A 9,875-nucleotide genomic window follows, 5' to 3' on the forward strand; every position below is an offset into this window, starting at 1 on the left:
CTTAGTTACATTTCTGACTTGATTAATATCCAAAATTTGAAGACTTCTTTGCTTTTTACCTATTTCTTTATAACTATCACATATCTTCTTAACGACACCTTCAAGCACCACTCCAGAAAAATCAAGTTGCGTTGCCGAATCAATTTGTGTTTGAAATTGTGCCATTAGGGAGAAATTAAAAAAATAAATCAGATTGAGAAAGAGAGAAATAAAGAAATTTGATTGAGAAAGAGAGAAATAAAAGAAAATTTTTACACAAAAATTTTGGGAAGTTTTGAATTTGAAATCACCTATTTATAAACGATAAACAACTAGCCGTTGACACTAGACTCAATATCGAGCGATATTAATGGTATCGCTGGCGATAAAGATTTTATCACTGACAATATTATCAATTTCGTTTACTAAAATCCTGATCGCTTCATGATTTCCATATAATAACACAATTCAATCGCCATGCCACCTGATATGTCAAACAGTGTTTTTAAATTTGTGCATAGGAACATGCCTTACAAATATTTTTACGACATGGTTCACACATGAGATAAAGGAATGTTACTGTGGAAACACGCCAGAGAGTAAGCACCCACCGCCTGTACGCCACATACACCAAGATGGAAATTTTTAACCAATTCCACGGAAATCGCGCAACTGATTTTCAGAAAAACGGACACGTGCGAATGCCTGCTTAGCCCGCCACTTTCTGTTGAAATTCACACTATGTGGCAGGTTTTGAACAAGACAGGCTCATCAATGATTATTTGATGTCCTTAACAAGATTTTGATTGGTTGTTATTTTGGGCAGATTTTGTGAATATTTTATTTATTGGAACTGGCAAAACAAGATTACTTTCATAATAATAATAGGTGAGGATACTAAGATTGCTAATACGTTTCAGTGTATCACTAAAAATATATGGAACATAATAGTGGTGTAGACGTACTAATTGATACAAGCTAGTATTAATTTATGTATATATACAGGAATGTATAAAGAAGCCCAAACAAGAAAGCGGGATTTCATTTCTTCTTAGTTCTTACAAAATGAGAACATTCAGGGCCTATATATAGGCTAGACTTATATGACATCGATGAATAGAATAGCGACGCATGGCCGTCTACATGTCAATTTCCTACTAAGCCTAAGATATAGACATTATCTATTAATGATCATGTTTATCTAACTAAACTTGCATTTTAGCCGACCTTTGAGTCTAGCAAAATCTAGACTGTTCTCAAAGTGGGTCCCATAAATATGGTCAGCCATACTCTGAAAGCCTGATATATATAACAATTACCATGAATTTTATTATATTGTTGTTTAAAAGGTTTGTTTGATGGCCCGATGGATCAACGTTATCTTGTAGTTGGATGTGTAATGGGCACGTAATACAAAAACAAGCTCGATCCTAGCAAAGCTTGCAACGAAAACTCAAAACCTGGAAAGAGACATGACAACTCTATCTTAGGATGGTTTTTTGGGACCAGCTTTTTTTTTTGTTTTTTTGAGACAATTTTTCGATTTTGGGTAAGAAAATCTAGGTCATTCCTTATCTAAATATTTATATTAATATCAAAATTATCTTGCTGATTATTTTTGTATAATGATTAGTTAGTGTGATTGATCATTGATTAAAATTAAATTAATAGATTTTTTTTTTAAAGAAATAGAATTATTGAGTGATTCAAGTGATAGAAGAAGAAGAAGATGGAGAAAAAATTATTTTGAGATGGGTGAATATGGAGAAAAAACATCTTCTGGGTACCGAAGTATGCTTGTAACTTAGTGAATGTTGTTATAAATGGCCTAAAATATCTTCAAAATCAAAATTGTACGAAAAAAATTTCAACCAGGTCAACAAAGTTCGGTTATATTATATGAAGAACATGTAACCGAACTTTCTGCAAATGTAGTTCGGTTAATAAATCCAAAATTACAGGCAGCCGAACCAGAGCTTTAATGGAGTTTTTGTTTGTTCGGCTAGCTGATTAAAAATCAAATGTAACCGAACTACTATGCTTGAGTTTACAAAGTTTTGTTCGGTTCAATCGACTCGACCACGTTGTAACCGAACTTTAAACAACATAGTTCCGTAAGTTCGCAAAATCTCTACGAACCAATCATTTAGCAGAACCCTTAGTTTTTCCACGCACTTAAAATCTATAGGTTCGACATGATCACAACGTTTATAAAACATTGCCGAACTCTACATCGGTCAGCAGAAAAAATTGCGAGTTAACCGAACTCATTATATAGGTTTTCAGAGTAAAGTTCGGTTAGGAATTATTTTTTTATTTTTGCGATTAAACCGAACTCAACATTTGGCTATATAGAGAAGAGTTCGGTTTTGAAATTATTTTTGCGAGTTAACCGAACTCATTATATAGGTTTTCAGAGTAAAGTTCGATTAGGATTTTTTTTTTTTTTTTGCGATTAAACCGAACTCAACATTTGGCTATATAGAGAAGAGTTCGGTTTTGAAATTATTTTTGCGACTCAACCAAACTCAGATGTTCGGTTAGGCAAAAAAAGAACTTAGCAGAAGTGTTCTTTGTGTTCTTCATTTTTAAAAGTTCGGTTGTAAAACTAGGGTTTTTTTCAAAATTATCCTAACCGAATTTACTACTGTAACCTCTAAATTCAACATATTTTGATGACTACAGCTCAAAATTTTAATAAAAAACGAATTAGAAGTAACGGGTTTGTGGGAAAATACTTATGGACAGGTTTGTTTATAAAAGATTGATTAATCGACGATGAAAATTCAATGAATCGACGACGATGAAAATTTGATGATTTTGATTAGATTTGTATATGATCAGGTTTAGATGATCATAAATTGATGAAGAAGAGAAGAAGAAAAATTGTAGAATAGAGGAAGAAGATGTTGTAAATTAGTTATAATTTTAATTAGGTAAAAGGGTAAACTAGTGATCTCCACTTTTTGGGACATCCCTCATAATTATAGGAAACGTGGCCTAATCAAATCATGGTCCCCTCAGAAAACCCATGGTCCAAAAAATTGTTCCTATCTTATGACATACTGCATCCTAATTATGAGGGATAGTATCTCAGTTCTGTAATGGGCATTTTATAAGCCTGTTTTTATAACTCTCAACATACAAAATTACTAATATGAGTACCAAATAGTTCGGGGATGTACCAAATTGTATATAGGACAAAACAATCATTTGCGTTTGAATTGGTACACCTCCGGGCAAATTAACACCCCATTAACAGCCTTGTCAACATAAGCCTGTTTTTTTAACTTTCAACTAAACAGTCTACACTGGTTTTAGCTCCTTTATAATTATATCATCTCAAGGTGCCCACTCATCGTGACTTCACTCTTTTCTAATCTATTTTGCCTTTTTTGCGTCAAAAAAAAATAAAAATAAAGGTGGGGGAACAAGTTACAAAAGCTGGTCTCTCTGACTTTGTTTCCGAGCGGTGAACGGCTTGATCATATTAGAAAACTTTATGGAAAGTTTACTTTCCTGTTTTCTCTCATTTTATTACTTTAAAGTAATTTTGCTTTATGCTTAAACAATTTTTTTTTTTGCTTTAAGCAAAAACAAAATAGGACAAAATCAAAAAGAACGTCAGTTATGTTTGCCGTTAGTAAATTGTGCTGTGCCAGCAAGAGCACATCCCAACACGTTAAAATTTGAGCACAACCCAGCCAAACACGACACAACACGTTAGTTACATGGGACATGTTGGGTTTTACTGATTGACACAGTAACCCAGCACAGTACGCGGCACAGCACAACACAACATGTTAAGAAAGCACGCCATAATATGTTTAAAATATTACTCCCTCCGTTTTTTTTAATAGGCCAGTTTTGTTTTTAGAGAAATTTAAGGAAATTAAGAGAATTAATCATTGAAAGTGGTTCTCATGACACTTGTCAATAAAAGAAGTGAAGTGAAATGGTCTCCATGACACTTGTCAGCAAAAGAAGTAAAGTGAAGTGGTCCACATGACACTTGTCATCAAAAGAATTTAAGAGAAAAGTGGTCCCAAAAAATTGAAGTAACGTTTGACTTTCCCAATTAGGAAACTGACCTATTTTTTTTTGAAACTCTTATTTATGGAAACTGGCCTATTAAAAAAGAACGGAGAGAGTAGAAAACATGTCACAATACATCACATTTTGTGTATATTTCAATAAAAAGCGTTTATTCTAGTCAATTATTGACATTTTATCATCGTTATATTGACTTATTTTCATAATAATACATATAGTATCTAAATATTTGGAAAATATAAAATAAATGTGACCGGTACAACACAACACGGCACAACACGTTTATTTTTCTGGCACAGTCCAGTCCAGCACGCCTTCTAGCACGACACAACACGACACGTTATAATTTCTGGCACAACACAACACGACACATAGCACGATATGCAAGTGATATTGGGGGTTGTTCTGTGTTGGACCGACACGTTTTACACTTCTATTTACGGTGGTATTCATTTGTTGAAGACGTGGAATTAGAAATTGATACGATATGGATAGAGACATAAATCCGGCGGACCGTACCCCATCCCTAACTAATAATTTATTGCGTGTTCTCGAAGAAGCTATTTAAAATTTAGGATCTTTAATTAGCACTTGGAAGGAGATTTGTTGAATATTTAGGCACGCGAAGCAAATTAAAATAAACTATATAGTTAAACGGCAAAATGTTTGCATGTGCTTCAAGAAATTATATAAAATTTAGGTTCTTTAATTAGCACTTGGAATAGGGCTGCACAAGACCTGCCCACCAAACCCAAATTCGTCTGTACCCAATAAACTCGTGGTTTTTTAGTCCATACCCGCCCGTTGTGGGTGCGGGGTTAGTTATAAAAAAAAATCCGCTGTCTGTGGGTGCGAGGTTGGTTTAAGCTACTACCCGTCCATACCCTCCCAAAAAACCCGCAGATTTTATACCATTAGATAAAACTAACCCTACCCGTCCATTATGAAACCCTAATACTAGTAGATAGGATAACTGATAACCCTCATTCACTTTCTACACTCTTGTCTATGTTCGTCCTCTCCTCTTCTTCCTCCTCAGTTCTTCTTCTACACCTACGAAAGACAATTACCAGAAATCTTCACCAGAAATCAACAACAACAACTTTGAATCTTCACCAGAAATCGACAACAATCGAAAAATCAACAGATTCAACACTTAATCTTCATATGTGAACTTAAGTAAAACATGTGTGTGTGAACGAGTATTGAATTATAAAGCGGGTCTAAGCGGGTTTAAACCCATACCCGCCCAACCCGCAGCGGGCGGGTAACAAAACCCGCCCGCTGTTTGTGGGCGCAGGGTTGGTTTTGAAAAGAAAATCGCAATCTGTGGATGCGAGGTTGGTTTGATCTTATACCCGCCTATACCCGCCCATGTGCAGCCCTAACTTGGAAGGAGATTTATTGAATATTTAGGCACCCGAAGCAAATTAAAATAAACTATATAATTAAACGGCAAAATGTTTGCATGTGCTTCGTCTTAAACTAATATAAAGAAAATAGGTAATTTGGTTGGTCACAAAAAGATAAAATAGCTTGGTGTAATCCTGACATTACTGACGTAACCCCGAGCTTAAAATTGTAGATAAAAGGTTTGTGAGGTAATAATTCAAAAATAAAAAGGCTGTATTTATCAAATGGACATGCAAAGGTTGTGATTTCTAATCCCGTTAGAGCAACTGCAGTGGTGCGACCAAAACCAAAGACTAAAAAAAAAGATCAAATTTGGGTTTAGTCCGTCGTGTGGTGTAGAGGGAGAAGAGTAAATTTGGTCGCGCGTTGATATAAAGTTCGCCTGGACATTGAGCGTTGATAAAGTTTACGCCTGGAATTAGGCGTTGGTAAAGATAACGCCTGAAATGGGGCGTTGGTAAAGATTACGCCTAAAATCAGGCGTTAATAAAGATTACGCTCAGAGGAATTCAAACAAACAAAAAAAAAACATAATGGGGCGGAGGTGTAAAGCCCGCCCCATGTGATGGTGGTCTAATTGTGAGCTTGAGGCGTAATGTATATCAACGCCCACTAAAGGCGTTAAGTTTATCCACGCCTGGTAGTCAGGCGTTATCTTTGTGTACGCCCAGTGGGGCGTACATTTAACCTCCGTCCGTTCCAGGCGAATTCTTTACGAACGCCCCTAATCAGGCGTTAACTTTACAAACGCTCGATGAATTGCGGACATTATATCAACGCCCGTTGTGTAGGCGGACATTATATAAACGTCCGACTATATTTGGGTTTGGTCTTGGTCGCCGACCAAATTTGGTCTGGTTTTTAGTCTTTGATCAAATTTTGATCGATAGTCCGTCCCACCACGCCTATACACTGGACCTAATATTTGGGTTTAGTCGTCCATTGTGGACGCTCTTAGAGCAACTGCAGTGGACGACTAAACCCAAATTTGGTGTCGAGTGGGCTGGCGTAGTGGGACGGACTATCGATCAAAATTTGATCAAAGAGTAAAACTCGGACCAAATTTGGTCGGGGATTAAGACCAAATCCAAATATAGTCGGGCGTTTATATAATGTCCGCCTACCCGACGGGCGTTGGTATAATGTCCGCATGTAGCCGCACGTTCGTAAAGTTAACGCCTGATGCAGGGCGTTGGTATAATGTCCGCCTGGATGGGGCGTTGGTATAATGTCCGCCTGGATGGGGCGTTGGTATAATGTCCGCCTGAATGGGGCGTACATAATGTTAACGCCTCTCTTGAGGCGTTGATATAGTCATGATCCCACCTTCACAAAGTTTTGAAAACTTTGCTTGGGGCGTTGTCTTTATCAACGCCCCATTTTTTTTTTTTTTTATTTTTTTTTGAACCCGGGCGAACGTATAATCTCCGTCCCACACACCAGGCGTTGCTATAGTTCACGTCCCATACATGCGTTATCTTTATCAACGCCCCATACCAGGCGTTATCTTTATCAACGCCCCATGCCATGCGTAATCTTTATCTACGCTGGACGATGAAGCGGACTTTATATCAACGCGCGACCAAATTTATTCGTTACCCGCTACGCCACAGGACGGACTAAACCCAAATTTGATCTTTTTTTTTAGTCTTTGGTCTTTAGTTATGCTCGCACCACTGTGGACGCTATTAGAGACATAATATTTTTGTTTCCTATTTATTTTTCTTCTTCTTCGTTTCTTTTGTTTTCCAAACTTCGTTTCACTCCCAAATCCCAACTTCGTTTCCCTCAGACGAGAAACCACGAAGACGAAGGAGAAACAAGATCAATCAAGCCATTAACTCTCTCGAGTAAGTATCAGAACCTCCTTATTTCTCTTCCTCTTTGTTTCTTTTGTTTTCCAACTTCATTTCACTCCGAAATTTGTTTTCCTCAGATGAGAAACCACGAAGACGATGGAGAAAGCTAAAGATCAATCAAGCCATTAACTCGACAGAACCTCTCAGAGTAAGTATCAGAACGGCAATCTGAATTGGTTGCATGCAGATTTTCGGGTTCAATTTGGTGTGTTACCCTATTACCAAATTTAGGGCAAATTTAAATTCAAATGGTTTTAGGTTCTTATGTTAATTTTTGTTTCACTTTTGAAAATTATGAAAACAATGTTAAACTCAAATTAGGTCAGGTTTTAAATTTTATTTGGTTGGGTTCTTCTACTTATTTTTGATTTGGATGTTAGAAATTATGATAATTTTCAAATTGGTTCACATTCTGTGCAACCTTATTAATAGAGCACAAAGTTACTTCTTATGAATCCTCCCATTACCAATTTTTGGGTATCCCATTGATAAATTTTAGTATATTATGTTAGGTTTCTTTAGTTGATTTAGAATCTGATATTCCATGGGTTGAAGGTGGTGTAACCTTAGGTTAATTTTATGAGTAATAAAAACTCTTATTTGTACTTCGTTAGTGACTCACTCGATGTTTTTCATCTTCTCCGGTGTCAGGTAGGCTTATTGCAGATTACCAAATAGGCAATATGAGGCTTATTGCAGATTACCAAGATGTATGTGATGATGAGTGACACAGCTAGATGTAATGGCACCATTAACATGGATTTGATCTTGGTGAGGATACGCAGTCATGTTTTAAGCGGATGGACCAGATAAGATATGGTGAGATTTACCCATTTGTATAACTATGTCAACAACAAGCATGGCAACTGCAACAGGTGCAGTTGTGTTATTTTAGATTTTTAGTACACATTATATCGTAAACTACAAAGCAATACATCTAGAGAAGATGGCGAGGAGAGAGCTAATGGTGGTGGTAGCGAGGTTACTAAGTCTGTTATTGTCGTTAGTGATCAAGTCACTCTTCTCCATTACAATGAGATGTCTTTCTCTATGTGTCTTTCTGTATTAGATAACAACGATGATGTGTTGGAGTGAATATAGTATTCAAGATATACTAGGCAGACAACATTGTGCTCTGGCAAAGAAGAAATGAAATGTTCAAATTCACTTTTATGTTTAACTGATATCTTCCTCACAACTCTTAAAAATCAATGGGCTTGGAAAAACACCATGATCTTGACTTACTTGAGTAGGCAGTATAATGAATGTATATATCCTATTACTGTTGATGTAACAAAACAGTACATTCTTGATTAGATATAATGAAGTTTTGTCTGCTGAAGACGCAATCCTGTTAACTACACTTTGCTCAGGGTTTCAGGTTTTGCATTTCGGGCATCTATGCAGGGCTCACGACGTGATTAATAAGTATACGAGAGTTTTAGTGCACTTTTTTTCTTTTAGGTGCAAAAAATTAATAAAGCAAACATAGTTTTAGTGGCTTGCTGTAGTATATAATGCATGAACTATCTCTCTCTTTTTCTGCCTCATGTTTCACGATGCTTCTTTTTGCATTTGGTACTCATATTCTTTTGCAACTCATTATTGTTTTGCAGTAGGGTCAAAGGAGAGCCCTGGAGTCTGGAGGTCCATGGAAATCCATCATCTTTTTGCCTATCTTCCATCTTCAACATATCATTGATGATCCGATACCTGGAGCTGCCAACCTTGGTGTGAATGTCAAAAAAGATCACAGTTGAGGCTTTCCAATAAAAGTATCCTTCTTAACATTTTCGGTTGAAGTGAATGTTTTTATGTTACAACATCACTGGTTCAAATTTATTCTGCGCATAAAGGTGTGATATCTTTCTATTTTGCATTATAACTATTTGCATTCTTAATTTACTATCCTGAATTGACTAAAATGCAAGAGTTGTCTTCAAATTTTGCCTCCTATAATATTTGCGAATTAAATTTTTTATTCATTTTCTTAGGTGATCAACAGGCAATTGGGAAGAAACAGCTAAACTGAACAGGGGTCAGGGATGGAACCAAAATCATAGATAGGTGTGGCCATTGGTGTTATTTGGAAAAATTATAAAAACTATAAAGATTTAGTTAGGGATTGCAAAAAATCAGGGGTGTCGAGGCGTATATCCGTCCCTGACAGGGGGCAATAGAAAATGAATGGACAATATGTTTATTTGCTTCCTTTTCTAGCAGTTAGAGTAATAGTCGACATTCAGGAAAAAAAAGAGATTAAGTTTTATTATTTTTACGGTTTGGTTGCGTACTACTTGAGTTACCGTTGTGTTGTAACTCTTGGTAGTTGGAATCACTCTTTGGTTAAATAAAGAGAATCCAAGTATTGAGATTATTAGTCCCACATTGTTTGGGCAATCTAAGATCCTGCTGTTTATAATCCTCTGGGCCATTCCACTTATCGCCAATTGGTTTTGAATTGGATGCCCATATTTTAACATGGTATCAGAGCAGGCTATTTGCGACGAGTCATTGACCGCGCTTTTACTCTGCGTCACCGATTTATTGTCCACGTGTTAGACCCAACGA

The 9,875-nt window shown here is 36.4% G+C and overlaps 1 long non-coding RNA gene across 2 annotated transcripts; it reads left to right on the forward strand.

The window, feature by feature from the left end:
• Positions 1-7,164: 7,164 nt before the first annotated feature.
• Positions 7,165-9,550, forward strand: LOC113319022. Of its 2 annotated transcripts, none has more exons than XR_003345023.1 (5): positions 7,165-7,295; positions 7,382-7,452; positions 7,956-8,732; positions 8,921-9,160; positions 9,299-9,550. It is a non-coding gene; the product is annotated as an uncharacterized LOC113319022 (long non-coding RNA). The 2 variants fall into 2 exon arrangements; XR_003345022.1 differs by having other exon boundaries at positions 7,956-8,123.
• The last annotated feature ends 325 nt before the right edge of the window (positions 9,551-9,875 follow it).

This window comes from Papaver somniferum, chromosome 10 (genome assembly GCF_003573695.1).
Source record: "Papaver somniferum cultivar HN1 chromosome 10, ASM357369v1, whole genome shotgun sequence".
NCBI lineage: Eukaryota > Viridiplantae > Streptophyta > Magnoliopsida > Ranunculales > Papaveraceae > Papaver > Papaver somniferum.